The following is a 16486-nucleotide window of genomic DNA, read 5'->3' as shown; positions in this document are numbered from 1 at the left end:
AATGTAAATGGGACTGTTATTTATCGTGCTCAGAACCGTTCTATTAGAAATCCCTATATGTGAAGACGTAATTACTGGATCAAAATGTCAACAAAAGCAGTAATGCGGTAACAGTTCTGCAGTAGCCCTTTAGCTTTCCAAATACCTATCTCAATCCATAAATGGGTGTACACTAGTATAGTGCCCAGTGTTTATTTCTTATTTAAACTAAAGTATACCTAGTATCTCTAAGGATAGCATTGTTTTCGCTTGGGCAATATTTTTGCACTATGATCAAAATGATCAAGAGAATGGATTGACATGCGCTGACAGCACTGAAAGACTAAATGTGCCCCGCAGGCATATTTTGACACTGACAAATGGCTGTGTGCAGTATACAGTATGCTTCTATTGCTTGTGAACTATTGCTTGTGAGCGCTTTGAGCTACAGTATGAGGCGTCTGAAACAGTTCTGGTGGTGTGTCAAAGTTTTTCCCATAGCCTAGTACTTTTCCAGTCAGAATCTGGCCTACCTACAATTGATGATTAATTAAGAAATGGCATTAAGAGCAATTAATAGCTATATGCCCCACTATAAGAATGGGCCACTACGGTATAAGAGAGAGGTATCATATGCCACTTGAGTCTGAGTAATGGTTGGTTCTCACTCAGCCAGTGGGTTGAGCCTCAAAAATGAGTTGCTATAGATATTGTTACAGCCAGGGTCATGAACCTAGAGCAACTTACTCTGTTAATTTGAAAGAATGTTGTTTTATACAATAATATTTTGCAATGACTGACTAGCCTACAATTCTGGGTCCTGACTCAGCAAAAAGAAAGAGCAGTTGAGAGCCAACACTGTCTCTATAGTAGACCAGACAGATGAGAAGGGAAAGGAACTGCTGACATGTTCTCGCTGCTGGTAGAAAGTTATGAAGATCTCCTGAGCATACTAATTCAGATCTACGGTATATATGGAATCGTCAGCAGTACTAATACAAAGTGAATATAGGATGAATGAATGAAAAAAACTTATATAATTGCTACTACCGCATTTTAGGATTTCCAGATTATATAATTGCTACTACCGCATTCTAGGATTTTAACAGATATAACAGTACAGTACTATATTTAACCATGATAATGTTAAACATTTTGTTTCATTTTTTATTTTGGTTAGAGAGACCCTCCGTTCATCGAACTAGCCCAAAAATAGCTGTTATGAATGTGGGATTTTAATACAGAGAACATGGAGTATAATGAATTGCTCAGAGTTTTGAGCGGTGCAGCCGCTCCTATGCACAGCTTCGTCTGTCTGTCTGTCTGTCTGTCTGTCTGTCTGTCTGTCTGTCTGTCTGTCTGTCTGTCTGTCGAGTGTGATTTCTTTACACCACCATTGACTGTTGCAGCCTAACAACAAAGGCTAAAAGACACGAGCAACTGCCATAATGTGTGTTTAAAAGCTTGTGTCCCATGTGCAGAAATCCAATCTCCTCTCATTGTAGAGTAAACCGTTTCCTACCTAAAACCACCATGGGTGAAGAGCTGCTACGGGGCATTCCGACCCGGCACAGAGCTGATGCCAGCTCTGTGCATTGTCTGTGGCCCGGGGTTTTCTCTATGTTCTGAAGCCTTTTGAGCTGCAACGAAAACATTACCGGTATTTGCCTGTCAATAATTATGTCGGCATTTGAGCCACGGACCACCATTTGAGATTTATCCTCTCAAACCCAAAACCAAAATTCCATGCTGTATTGGTCAAAAGAACAATTCTTCTACAATCTCTAATATTGTGTAGACTCGTAATGCATGATCTTTTACTCTTGAGAGGGTAAGATTAAACTAAATCAACCCCTTATGGGTTCATTTTGTTTCGTTTTATGCTCTCAAGAGTTCCACCTGGAACCCCCTCAAGGACCACCAGTGGTCCCTGGACCACTGGTTGAAAACCACTGATCTACACGTTTTCCTGCCATGGATCAGCCTCGACAGCCGTCTCAGGACCCTCAGATAGATGACCAACCTAAAGCCTGTGTCAGAGATTATTCACACAATCGACCAAAAACCCCACCCACCCCATTATTACTTTCACCGCCTCTCCCCCCCCCCCCCCCCCCAGCGCTCCATATATTCACTCGACAACAAAATCTGAAACCATGGCAACGGCAAAATGTCAGCCGCCCACTTGGGGTACGAAGGGAAAGATAACATTGACAGAGGAGATATCCCACTGCGATAAGTACACTCTCCTTACAGCACTGCACATATACTGTACCACATTCAGGGGAAAGAGTGGACATGGTGTCTGTGATGTGCATGTATGTGTCCATTTTATGCAGGTGTGTGGATGCACACGCACGCACACACGCATGCAGACACACACACACACACACACGCACACACACACGAACAAGGCAGGCTGTAAACGTCCAGATCTTCCATTTTCATCCACCTTTTTTCTTTTTTTTTTTTTTTTTTTTTTTCCGGCTTACGCCTTTTATTGATTTTTTAAGGGACAGACAGTAGGCTGACAGGAAACGGGAGAGAGATGGGGGGATGACATGCAGTAAAGGCCGTGTCGGGTTCGGGAGTCGAACCCGCGGCACACTGCGACTGGATTACCAGTCCGGTGCCCAGACCGTTACGCCACGGCCTGGGCCTTCATCCACCTTTGTGGTAGGAAAATCAGACGGCGATGCTTGGGAGGAGACACTCAAAATAGACCCTGAAAGACGATGACATGGTTTTGATTACAGGAACACATTGATTGTGTGACTGTGAATGAATCACCACCGCAGTGCAGTGACTCCTGCTCCCCCCAAGTGGAAACAGGTGTGTGGGGATGATTTTGAAATGGAATCTCAAAACCAATAAATAAACACACTGACGGAATGATATATCGCCAAATTTGAGACACATTTACTGCAATACAGTGCACTTTCAAAACATACAACATAATACATCATTTTATATAAATGCATATCATTCATCGTTGCCTGAGGTTATCCAACCGAGGGCCAGCATAAAGATTTGCCTTTGCCTAGTAAGTATGTGTACTTTTTGTCTTTTATTATAATCTTCTTATCAGAACAATTTTATGTGAATAAGCTATTTAAAAGGTTCAGTCCATCCTATAGCCGGTAGCCCTAGTTGTCCCAGACTCACCCACAACCCCCCACCCAGACATGTTCACATCACAATGACCTCAGCATAAATATGTCGTGACATTTTCACTTACAAATTCATCCAACATCCAATATCAGACAGAAATGATCCATCACATTTTAGTTGATTGAATTGAGCTTCCCCTGACATCCCCGCTGATGCAATAAGGGACAATTGGACAATAGGCCAAGCATCCCTTCACACCTCCAGCAGGAAATAGAAACCCTTTCAATTAACTTAAGTGCGTGTCTTATGGTCAGCTGGGTGTAAAATGGGTGGAGTCTTCACTTTTGAGGCAAAATAATTACACTCTACCAGACAACATTAATCAGTCTCCAGAATGTAAGGAAAAGCAGCCATTTGAAAACATGTTAAACATTATGTTCTATATGGCCACTCATTGTCTGGTAGCTCCTCATTCTCTTTTGCAACAGTGCAAACGATCATGCTGCTACAGGTTTACAAGGGCAATATTGCAGTCGCTGTACCGCACTGTTTTGACGAAAAGAGAGCTGAGCCAAAAGGCAAAGCTCTCTGTCTACCGAGCAATCTTCGTTCCTACTCTCACCTATGGTCATAAAGTGTGGGTCATGACCGAAATAATAAGGTTGTGAATTCAATACAAGTTGCCGAAATGAGTTTTCTCCGACGGGTGGCTAGCATCTCCCTTAGAGATAGGCCGGGTGAGAAGTTCAGTCACGCGAGAGAGACTCAGAGTAGTGTCGCTGCTCTCTTCGCCTGGAAAGGTGCCAGCTTAGGTGGTTCGGGCATCTGGTTAGGATGCCTCTTGGGCCTCTCCTACTCATAGGGAGGTCCTCGAGGCACGTCCCAATGGGAGGAGACTCAGGGGCAGATCAACGTGCAGATGGAGGGGTCACATCGACTCACTGGCCTTGGAACACCTCGGGATCCCCCAGGAGGAAGTTATTAATGTTGCTGGAGCAACATTGGAGTCTGGAGTCTGAATCTCTCTGGTGGAGCTGTTGCCCCTGCAACCCGACTATGGATAAGCGGTTGAAGATGGATAGATGGATGGATGGATGGATGAATGGATGGAAGAGAGAGTGGGCAGGCCACCTCCTTTGTATTTTATTTTAAGATACAAAACCCTAGAACAGGCATGTGAATTTATTGTTCTTGTACGCCCCAGTGAGAGATACATTTCACCAGTGAGATCAGTGCACACTGCACAGCTGTGTCAGGCAGGCACAAGCTCTTGGAGAAGATATGTAGGTTGTCAGTGCCATGGACACTTTGACAGTGATCGATGGACATAATGCTACCAAGGAGATTAAACGTTTTGAAATTGATGGTTTAAATAAAAGAAAACATTACAAACAAAAAATCAACAGAATAAAATTGTAAGAGCTATACTAAGAAATATTGAATGAATGTAAATACAATGTAATGAATGAAATGTAATGTACTATTGTACATTACATTTCAATTTCAGAGACTTTGAGACCTATAACACTTGAAAATGGTATGATATAATACTGTATGATATATTGTAGATATTACCAATTGACATTCCCAAAGGGAGCCACTTGGATGCATCATCTTTTGGGAGATATTCCAGATCAGTGGACCGAGTGGCTGAGTGTAGTACAGCGGTCTGATTGGTTGGCCTTGACAGAGCCATATATCAAAGCAAAGGATCTGCTGCAGTGCTGCTGGTGGGAGAGAGAGAGAGGCTGTCATCTCGGTGGGGGTGGAACTTACCATCCCCCCACTTATGGGACTGATGTATTACTATTCCCATATCACCAGGAGTAACCATTTCACTCAATTCACTCAAGGGTCACCTTGTTTGAGGAGCCTGAATGACTGACTGACGGACAGACGGACAGACGGACGAGGAGATAATGACAGACAGAGAATGAGACAAAACGTGAGTGAGTGAGAGGCGGCAGGAGAAAAACAAGTGTGTGCGAGAGAAAGAGAGATGACAGACAAAAGAGAGGGGGACGGTGAAAGGAAACTTCCCATTTTACCCGCACTGGTTTCCTCAGTTTTCCGTGGCTTCAGTGAGCATACAATCTTGCAATGTCAAACATGACGGGGGGAAATGCGAGGCTTTCTGCACCATTTACTGAAAATAATGATAGTGTGCAGGACAAAAATATGATTCAAAGGTCACTTCCTCGTGCCCTGTTGTTATATCCAGCTGCCCTATTTAAAGACCAAGATGGCTGGCCGAGCTGTAAATCGTCATCCCGCGGTGGTTGGCAGCGGCCGGGAACGGTCATAAAGAACCATCGTGTCAACGCTGCGCTCTGAACTTGTCACGGAAAGCGCATTAAAGAAAATAAACGTGTGATAAGGCTTCCAGCCCTTTGGCAGTTCTCAATTAAACTGTGCCTGGCTAAAATTAGCATACCGCTAATGTTCATCAAGGTTAGTTAAGGCTGTCCCATTCCAATAGATTTATGAATATTCATGTGATTCAGTACGCCGTAATAGTGTTGTTCCAAGTTCATTCTGACCTATTTATAACTTTAATGGCAATGTCAGAACTTGTAAACAGGACTCATTTATGTCAGATTGTGCTGGCCTTTTTTTTTGGCCTTGAAAAATCCAATTTAGACTGCCAGGCAACACCCTAGATGTAATGTGGATGAGAATGGACACAGTCTTGAAGGTGTCGCTTGAGCCAACACAGAAGCACAGGAGTCCTTTTCATGCATCCACGGTACAATGATTTTCCAGAAATGTCCTTTCGTCAACACTTGTCTTAACAGTTTGACTGCGGAAAACGATTTATCTGACTTTTAATCAACCCCCCTTCACTGCCGAGATTGTTGTATTACCTTTAGAGCATACGCTGAATTATTTGGGCTTTTAATCCGCGAAAATCCAGCAAAAAAAGCTCCCCTGGTTTGTTATGATCGGAGTGTAGCATCCACCATCTTGGTGCACCCGGAAGACGCACACAAGACTGGTCTCAATGAGGCGTTGCACCCCATTCGTTTACATTGGCCTCAATTTCCCAGAAGCCCTAGCAGCCCACAGCATGTGACGATTTCCGGTTTTTTTATCACAACAGATGCGCCTACTCTCTTTCTCCGCGGCGAAGAAGAATTTTATTTTTTTGTTTACATTACGGCGGATTAAACACATAAAACAAAACTCGCGTATGTCCGATATGGCAGCGACATTAACCTGGAGTAATCCATTCAAAGCACGGAAACTGTTAAGGTACTGTACTATAGGACACAGGCATGCATGGTTCGTTTAAATTCATTGTAAAACTAAAGATTTACACAAACCACGTCCTTCTGACAGTTTGAGGGTTTCGGCTTGATCTGGTTATTGTAGATCGTGAAGTGCATTTATCATTGTTTGATTTACGCTTCTCATTGATATTCATTTTACCGATCAATTGTCAAATTAATAAGACACTCCTGACCATAGCTAGAAGGAAACGGAATGTGTACAGAGATGTGTAGCATATGTACAGAGATAAATATCTAAGTTGACAGAGTCATCGGCTATGTTCTTTGTCTGGATAAATAATTGAATTGACTGTTTTCTCAAATGGTTATCTAACACCCTACTCAGCTTGCCAACACTCACTGCTGTGATATGACTCAAGAATAAAAGATACAGATGGTATTAGAGTTTTTCCACTCATGGGTCAATAGCTCACTGTAATTAGAGCCCCAATTATTTATTTTGACATATTTAAGGTTAAGTGTCTGGTTTAGAGTCAATAGCCATTAGGTAGTATTGGACAGCTGAAATGCTGCTTATGCTTATTATGTTGAACCTGACCCTTTGCAGTGGATGTTTGAAGAATAACACAAAACAGGGTCACCTATAGAAAGTATTTAGAAAATAATGTATATTTGTATTATTATTTTCTATTTTCTAACTACATTAGTTACTTTGAGGTATATTAATCTTCTGCTACACCGCTGCTTCTATGTATAGCCACGGGTTGCTGTTTTCGTTCACAGGCAGGTCTAAACATGTCACGGTGTGCTCCCGGGCCTCGCTCCCCTCTAACCTCTCCCAGGTTGTTTACACTTCACAGAGACACACCAGAGTCCAGTGGATTGCGAGGACTAACGTCGGAGCTCCACTGCAGCCACCGGGCGTCCGTCAGCGTCGTGTCGTTATCATCAAAACGCAGGGAATGTTCCCTTTTTAATCAATGGAGGGTGAGCCAGTCGTAGGGCTCGATAAGTATTATACTTCTCCCTGTCCCCTGTTTCTATAGCATCTTGTACACTTTCTCTATGTCAAACAATGTATGACTTGACAATGTATGCCTTGGACTTTCCTTGTTTCTCTGGTGATTGTGCCTTGCCCAATCTGCATTCATGCAAACTAGTGTGGAACGATGCAAGTTAGCGATGCATGCCCCACCCAGTTATTACTTGCGCAATCAGAGCGCCATGTTCGCTTACTAAGTAGGCCATACATGGCCTACTTACTTGTGTGCGAGGCGCAAGTTGTTGGCACCTCCACAGAGTGCATTTCTAGTTATGTCCGTGTCCCTTTTATGCCCATATATGGAGTTATTTGTCAGGCATGCCCAAATATGGAGTATACTGTATGCAGATATCAGAACACCATTGTGATGTCAGAACAGGTCAGCTCCATATATGGAGATGTCCAGACCCCCGGGCAGAGGCTTTTGTGCTTGCTTATATATATGTATATGAGCTTGTAGATCTGCTATTTTTCAATAGCTAAAGCACAACATGATGCTAACACCAAAATGGGTTCCCGGCCAAAATGGGTTAAGATGTATACATGCACGTTGTTGTCCAACAACGTGCATGGAAATCAATAAAAACTGAACTGAACTGAACCAAGGTTGCTCCACTGCCGACATTACCCCTACGTGTTACATTTGGACGGTGTCACCCGTTCGCACCGGTTAATTCTTTTGGCGCAACACACTCAGTGGAGCCCCTGCGTAAGGTAGCACATCCCGAAGGCACATTCACACCACGTCGCTGTTTTAACAGTGAGAACGTGGGCCAATTTCCCCTAAGCGTAACAAGTGAAGACCTGAATGAAACTACTGTCAGACTATTTTATTTGGCAGCTGTTTTCGCCCACCTATGCTTGGCACTGCTGCTGTTCAGTGTTTTTTGAGTGCGTTGACAGTCAATGAGCACTCGGGAGATGAAGCCATAACTCTGCTATACCTTTGGCAACCTGGCTCTCTCTGAATAACCCTCTCTCTGAATGTCTCTGAGGCGGTTCACACGTGAACCAAAACAAAAGCTCAAAAACATACAGGATTTCATCTTCCATAAGACTGAACTCCACAGACTGAATTCTCCACAGACCTCCACTAACTGCTTGCAAATTTAGCTGTTGAGGTAATGTCATAAACCACAGTAGTGTGTATCCAGTGTCTTGTATGCTAATGAGGGATGACTCAGTCAAATGGACTCTGCAGTCCTCTCCACACCTGAAGTTAGAAACTTTACTTTGCTCTGAAAATGTCAAATGCACACAACTGCTGATGCAGAGGGACAGAAGCAATTCTCTTAGCCATTGTGTAAACTCCCTGTCCCATTTTCCAATGAGTTCCCTTTAGGTGAGTGAGTCATAATGGATGGTGGTCACTGAGCCATTTTACCTGCACGGTTGGACGAGTATAGTGCCAGACTCTTTCCCTGCTCACCTCTTATTCCGTTTGTTTCCCTGTCGGGACAGGCTGGGGGCAATCGCTCATTGCCAGCAGCAAGTTAAATGGAATAGAAGAGAATGTAATTGTTATTGCCACAGGTAACATAGTAACCATTACACTATACACATATTTGAATAATCTGCTGTATATACAATTTGTTTAAAAAAAAAGAAAACGTACTTCTTCGTACAACAAATAGTGAAAATAGCCGAATAGGTGTTTCCTATTTAGTTTAACTACTCGTTCTTATTTTTTCTAGTGAATTAAAAATGTTTTATTTTGCCTTGCCTACAAGCTCACAACTACATGCATTGAGAAAGAGGGAAATTGTGATATTATGAAACATGAATACAATACAAACATATCAGACCCGTCTACATTTCCCAACCAGGAATTGGATGCATTTAATTCACACACACACACCCCAGCACATCGAACCATGTATATATCTGTAACAACAGATTATTACATTATTTTGGGAGCATTAAGACGGTGTGCAAACATATACTCTTTCTCTTTACTGTGTGTCAAAGTGTCCATGAGCAAGACACTGACTGAACCCCTAACTGCTCCCGATGAGCGGGTTGGTGCCTTGCATGGTTTGCTCCGCTGTTTGTGTGTGAATGTTGAAATAAAGTCAGAAAAACTAGAAAGTTGCTATATAAATGCAGTCCCTACTACCATTTACCATAATATTGGCTCACTAGGCAGAGCACCTGGCTACATATTGAAATGTCCTTGACCTTGAGTAAGACACTTAATACCTAACTACTCTACTAATGAGCAGGCTGGAGCATATTCCTCATGGCATTGTGTGAATGGGTAAATGTAATGTACATTCTTGTAAAGCACTTTGATGAATGACACTATATGCCCCATTTAACCATTTACAGTAAGAATTTTATGTATATTTGCGTAGAAACCGTGAGTGTTAAGGGTGGTTGCAGGGAGCACCCCTCCCCTCTGTGACTGCATGGGTTGTGAGAGCGGCGGCAGTGGATCAGGGGTAGAGTGGCCGTTATGGGAACCGTGAGGTTCACACAGAGGTTCACAGTTCGATCCTGCGGGCCCAGAGTTAGTGTCCAAGTCTCCTTGAGCAAGACTCTGAACCCCTAATTGCTCCCGATGTGCACCTTGGTGCCTTATTGCATGGTTTCCTCTGCCGTGTGTGTGTGTGTGTGTGTGTGTGTGTGTGTGTGTGTGTGTGTGTGTGTGTGTGTGTGTGTGTGTGTGTGTGTGTGTGTGTGTGTGTGTGTGTGTGTGTGTGTGTGTGTGTGTGTGTGTGTGTGTGTGTGTGTGTGTGTGTGTGTGTGTGTGTGTGTGTGTGTGTGTGTGTGTGTGTGTAATCCGAGACTGCTCGCCCCAAATCCAACTCGCCCCAAACGGCGAAGAATGGTCGCCCCAAAGCCCGGCGAAGTTGCCCCCAAAAGTCCGGACGAGTCGCCCCGTAAAACTGTTGTATTTTCGAGGTAACAGCAGAGAGAGAGAGAGAGAGAGAGAGAGATAGAGATTTTTCCTGTACTTTAAGATTTTTCCTGTACTTTTAAACAGAGAGAGAGAGAGGAGGAGGAGGTAAAGTGTTGAGGGGGCCCAAGGGGGGTCATCAGCCTCTTTTGTTTGAGTGTGCTGGGTCGTTACTACAACAAGAAGAACAACAACAGATCAACTGTAGGAATGTAACCATTTATTTGAGTGAAAAAATGAACGGGTCAAGTTAATATATACAGATGCCACTTTAAAAAAAAGTTGAACAAAAAATATATAGGCTATACAACGCTTCTTCAATACTACTACTTGACATAACACCGGACAAAATAAATAAAATACAGTTACATACATAGAAACATAAGGGCAGAGAGCAATGTCCACAGCTCAGTCTAGTCCTTGCCAAAATCCTGATTAAGCCTCAGAGTTGAGAGCTGAATAGTGATGGGGGATCTGTGTGTCTCTAGTGGTGCACCAAAATAATCTCTTCTGTCTTTTTTGTGTTAATGATGAGAGCGTTGTTATCACTCCATTCAACCACCTTATTTACTCTGTGTTGGTGCAGTCCAGGATCACTGGAACTATGTAGAAGAGAAATTAAAGTTGTATCATCTGAGTAGTTTAAAATGTACACGCTGCATTCATGATTTGAGTCATCTTCAAAAATCTACCTGTTGGTGGCGCTTTAACAGGCCAATGTGAAAAGGGTGGGATATATTCCTCAGCCTAGTAGGAAAGTCTGTGAAAGATTTCACGTAAATTGCACGCTGCATTCATGATTTGAGTCATTTTCAAGCAGAATAGTACAACAACAACTAATTTCAGTGGACAAACAATGTGAATGTCATTGGATAAAAGAGCTATATATATGCAACATTTACCTTTACCTTTGAGAGAGTGTGGGTGCCTGACTGCCATGTTCCTATAGAGAGAAAAGTTACCAGCTTGCTTAATCATTTCTGTCGGTCATTACAACAACAAGGGTGTCACGTGGGACGCGTTCTGTCAAGATATAGCCACTGTAAAGTTCGAGGCACCTGGTGATTTCACCGTGCCCCCCCCCCCCCCCCGTCTTTATTTCTATACTGTACACGTGCTCCTTTTTTTCCTAACTGTGTATTTGATGATTTTTTCCCGTTTTGCATACAGTAGCAGCGTATATTTGTATGTCTTTAAAAGTTCTGATGAATTGAAAATGGAGGACCCTGATGTAAACAAGTCTTAGTGCTTTTTCTGGTTTCATCCTCTTAGCAGATTTTCTGCCCATTCTGCAAAATGTTCAATCAATCAATCAATCAATCAATCAATCAATTAATCAATCAATCCACCAGAAGCACAACTTTGAGGCCCATGAGGTCTGTCAGCTAGCTATGGGCATCCAGAAAAGCAGGATGGATTATAGCCCTCAACCATGACTGAGTGTTTCCTGGTTCAGTGGAAGCCCTTAGGTGGGGGCTAGCATAGCATCCCTGGTGGTTAGCTGTATGAGGAGAGCCTCCCTATGCCCCAGGGCGAGCTTATTCTGTAGCCTTTTTGTCATTGTTCTGTCGTTGTGTTAATGGGTGATGATTTATTTACGATGGAGGATGCATTGGTGGGGCGGAATTCGGAGGTTGTATGTAATTAATGCCATCGGTATGATAAGTTCATTTAGGCCTAATAATTTATATATGAGCGCCCCTGCCCTCTGTGACTTGGAGCTTTGGAGATTGTGCTGTTTCCCATTGGTCATGGTGTGTGGTGCGTTACAGATACTGTGTACACCACTACTGCCCTTAATGTCTGAATATGCTCACAGTCTGTACTAGCCCATAGGCCAGTGGTTCTCAAGGTGGGGTGCAGGGACCACCAGTGGTCCTCCATGGGGCGTTTCAGAGGCAGGCCGGGGGTCCCCACTCCCCAGCCAAATGAGCTGAACGAGCACTTCAACCATTTTCAACCTTATCTTCATATAATTGGTCCTAGTGGTCATTATTAGTAGCTATAGGCAACATTAAAGTCTTAAAGTCAGCATGCTGAAATAGAAGCCATTGTTCTCACGTGACGTCAATGAAAGACAAATCTTCACAGCCCTCCTCAACTTAGGACCTATACGATATATACTGTATATAACATCAGTATCTGTGAAGTGATCCTTTACATATAGCATGAATGTCACCAAAAATAGCTAATCTACAAGCTCACAGTCACAACACAAAAATGTAAAATGGTAAATGATGCATTTAGCGCCTTTATCCAAGGAGCTTTACATAGATTGTGCATTACATTCACCCATTCACACACACATTCATACACCGATGGTGGCGGAAACCATGCAAGGCACTAGCCGCAATTTGCAACTCTAGATTTTTTTACAATCTGTTGAATCTAGAGTTGCAATACCCTCCATCCATTTCCTATTCATGATTTTCGGTTTCTGATCTGCTGGTCTTAAATGACGTTAAACTCACCAACATTGCAGCTGTAGTCCAAGCTTGAATTATCCTCTTTCAATCTGCCGAGCTTGTTTTTCATAAAAATCCCCCGTAGACATGTTATGAGTTACTTTCTGTCCAAAATATTCCAAGAGTTCACATTCCGAGCTGCCATTTTGTATTTTTGCAACGTGCCGTAAAACAAGACGTGAGGGGGAGCGCTTGTTTAATAGAATCTTACCTGCGCAGGTAAGACACCCAAAGAAGAGGCCGACGCAGTGCGACGCCCCGTCACGCACAGCCTTCTATTAAACAAGCGCTCCCCCTCACATCTTGTTTTACGGCACGTTGCAAAAATACAAAATGGCAGCTCGGAATGTGAACTCTTGGAATATTTTGGACAGAAAGTAACTCATAACATGTCTACGGGGGATTTTTATGAAAAACAAGCTCGGCAGATTGAAAGAGGATAATTCAAGCTTGGACTACAGCTGCAATGTTGGTGAGTTTAACGTCATTTAAGACCAGCAGATCAGAAACCGAAAATCATGAATAGGAAATGGATGGAGGGTATTGCAACTCTAGATTCAACAGATTGTAAAGAAATCTAGAGTTGCAAATTGCGGCTAGCAAGGCACCAACCAGCACATCAGGAGCAATTAGGGGTTCAGAGTCTTGCTAAATGGTAAATGGTGCATTTATATAGCGCCAACCAGCACATCGTGTGTGTGTGTGTGTGTGTGTGTGTGTGTGTGTGTGTGTGTGTGTGTGTGTGTGTGTGTGTGTGTGTGTGTGTGTGTGTGTGTGTGTGTGTGTGTGTGTGTGTGTGTGTGTGTGTGTGTGCGTGCGTGCGTGCGTGCGTGCGTGCGTGCGTGTACAAACACACACAGGAGGTATGTCCAGCTTTTCCTCGGCACAGGCATTTTCAACCAAACATTTATATTTTATTAAAATAAAATAAAAAAGGAAATCATGTGAATCTGTTTTTGTATATGTTTGAAATATATTTATCAACATATTATCTTGTATATGGGGGTCCCTGGCACAAACTATTGTCTCCCTGGCCAATGCATGCATTATTAAAAAAGTTTGTCTGTTGTTTTGTTTGAGAACCACATGCAGGCCAGGCCAGGGGGGTGTACTGTGTGTGCACTGCGTGCGCAACGACTTCAGCAGTGATTTTCTATGGAAGACACTCCGGTAGGCTGCGCTGTGCCCGCGCAACACTGCGCGCCCCCACACCTCTCCTCTCCGGCAGCGAGCGTGTGTGTTTGAGCGGTAGCAGCCAGCCAGGCAGTAGCGCCGCCACTAACTGCCGTGCGAGCACACACACACACACGGTCCACACACTGCCGAATGAAGCCAAGTCAGTCAAACTGCTGGACTGAGCGAGCCGCGGACCTTTCTCTCAACTTCTATGGATACTTCTAAGTAGGAAAGAGAGTTCCACAACAACAAAAACGGATATTCATCACACTATGGAAGGGTGAGTTTTGTCATGCATTTATTCTGTGCAAACGAATGAATCACGTAGAAAATGACAGCGAAAGTTGCTCGTAGTCAGTCCTAACGTTTTACTAAAGAAGAAGCTGCCGAACAACCAACCAACGCTGCTCTTTTTTTGCTGTTGCAGTCGATGCTGAGTGTTGTGTGCGGCGTGTGGGGAGAGAGAGGAATGCGGTAAACGGATTTCCCAAGCTGTGGGCGCACGTTTTAGATTTTTGCACGAAATGTGATGCGCTGCCACTTCACGGGGGAAGAATGAATATAGCATTTATAGAAAATAAAGAATTCTGTGATAAGATAACTGCATGTGTGCCTTCGTTATATTAAGCGCAAACGGCCGGTGTGGGCATGCATGCACCCCCGTAGACATCTCTCCCCTTAGACCCTATTCAATTGTGCTCACTGGTTCGGAATTGACAGGCAGAAGAACAGAGAGTGTGTGTGGTGTGCATGGTTGAATGAATATCGAAGAGAGAGGTCCCCCCCCCCCCATCTGCCGCAGGGCGAATAAGGGAAAGTTGTTTGCTTGTATGTATTCCTGCGTGTTGTAGAAACGGAGCTCTCACTGCTGCAGGTAATTCACTTTCAAGTGCACGGGACGAGATACCTTATTATTGGTGGGGTGTGAAGGGGGGGGGGGGGGGGGGGGAGCTGCAAGCGTGCGTGATGGAGAGATCGCAAGAAATCTGATGTCGTCAGCATGCATCGTTTTGCACATGTGTGCATCAGGGTATTATTGCCTCGCTTTGAAAAAAACAAAAACTGGTTACATGTGCACGATTTACGATTTACATGATACTACAGCCTCCTACACTGAGTCTGAGTGCGATGTCCATGCAGCTATGTAAGCGAGGCGTTGAGATTATTCCAGGCTTTTAACATGCAAATTTAGGAGCAGGTGCATCCTTATCGATAGCCTATATGAGCATATAGACTATAGCAAAAAAGAAGAAGAAAAAAAACTGGATCAGCATTTTGCTTTAGAGAGCGAAATGTATTAGCCTATTATACACTGCAAGGCGCACCTATATGGTGGGAAAGAATGAGGAAAAGGGTTGTTATTCTATACCTTTTGCACCCAAACCCTGATTGGGTCTATTCTTACTCTGCCAGTTATAAATAAGTATAGCCTACTATACATTTGTTACTACTAGCGAAATGTGGTGGCAACCCGGCAGAACCCACTATTAATATTCTATGCAGCTGGAACTGGAACCCATAATTCTCCCAGAAAGCTATATCCTATAATACCAATTACTATCATCAAAGCTATACCTTTCTCGCTCAAAGCTGTCAACTGAAATGAAATAGTACAGCAGATTCATATTTTGAGATAAGAATATAATGCTAATTATTAAAGTAGATCATTTTTGTATAAGCTATACAAGACAGACAGACAGACAGACAGACACGTATTGACTGGTGGAAATAGACTGGGGTTTGAGTTTCTGTTTGAGACTGTGCCACACGCCCGGGGCTTCAATAAATCTGCTTAGGTGTAACTGTATAGGCTACAGTACATATAGGCTACATGTTGATCTGACTGTCTGCAGGCACACAAGGAAAGAGATTCCTTGGTTTGTATTATCTTCTTGTTCTCAGAATAAGAGCAGGGAGCAGCTCTTCTGAAAGGCTGTGGGATCGCGGTCTGTATAGTGAGGGGCAATTCTTTCTTACACATGCACTCAGTAAGCAGCTCAGCTCTCTCTCTCTCTCTCTCTCTCTCTCTCTCTCTCTCTCTCTCTCTCTCTCTCTCTCTCTCTCTCTCTCTCTCTCTCTCTCTCTCTCCCTGCATTGTCCGTCTGCACGAGTTCTCATTTTCCATTATCATTTTGATCAGACCTCTCTGATGTAAAATGCAGTGCATGTCAACATGTGACAAAAGAGCCACTGCAGTTATTAGGATAATGCTGTGTTGAATTGAATGGGATATCTGTACTAGCATCCAGCCTTTTTGTATACCCCGTCTGCATGCAACACTGTGTATGTACGCGCAGTCGCGCACACACACACACAGACACACACACACCTGTGCATACCCATCCATCACGCAGTGCATGCATTGCTGCCTGTATATCCTCTCTGCTTATTACTTTGCTCTCTCTCTCTCTCTCTCTCTCTCTCTCTCTCCTCCTCTATATCTCACCTTTATCATCCAAACAGCTGTCTGTCGACTTTGCTCTCTGTTGGGCTGCGTTCGTTACACACTGCTTTTCCTCTGGCTTCCCCCCCCCCCCCCCCTTCCCGCTAATATAACCACCCCATGGCTCTTCCACCTGTTTCT

At 43.6% G+C, this 16486-nt stretch overlaps 1 protein-coding gene across 5 annotated transcripts in view; it reads left to right on the top strand.

Moving 5' to 3' along the window:
* Positions 1-13984: 13984 nt before the first annotated feature.
* The window catches only part of fat3a (FAT atypical cadherin 3a), a 249990-nt gene continuing 247488 nt past the window's right edge, over positions 13985-16486 (top strand). For all 5 annotated transcript variants that reach the window (XM_083773881.1, XM_083773878.1, XM_083773880.1 and 2 more), the window contains exon 1: positions 13985-14182. The gene's annotated coding sequence lies outside the window, so the exon portion shown is untranslated. The remainder of the gene's footprint in view (positions 14183-16486) is intronic.

Source organism: Protomyctophum parallelum, assembly GCF_964188405.1.
Source record: "Protomyctophum parallelum genome assembly, chromosome: 9".
Lineage (NCBI taxonomy): Eukaryota > Metazoa > Chordata > Actinopteri > Myctophiformes > Myctophidae > Protomyctophum > Protomyctophum parallelum.
The sequence above is the reverse complement of the archived record's forward strand: the minus strand, read 5'-3'. Positions and strand labels throughout refer to the sequence as shown.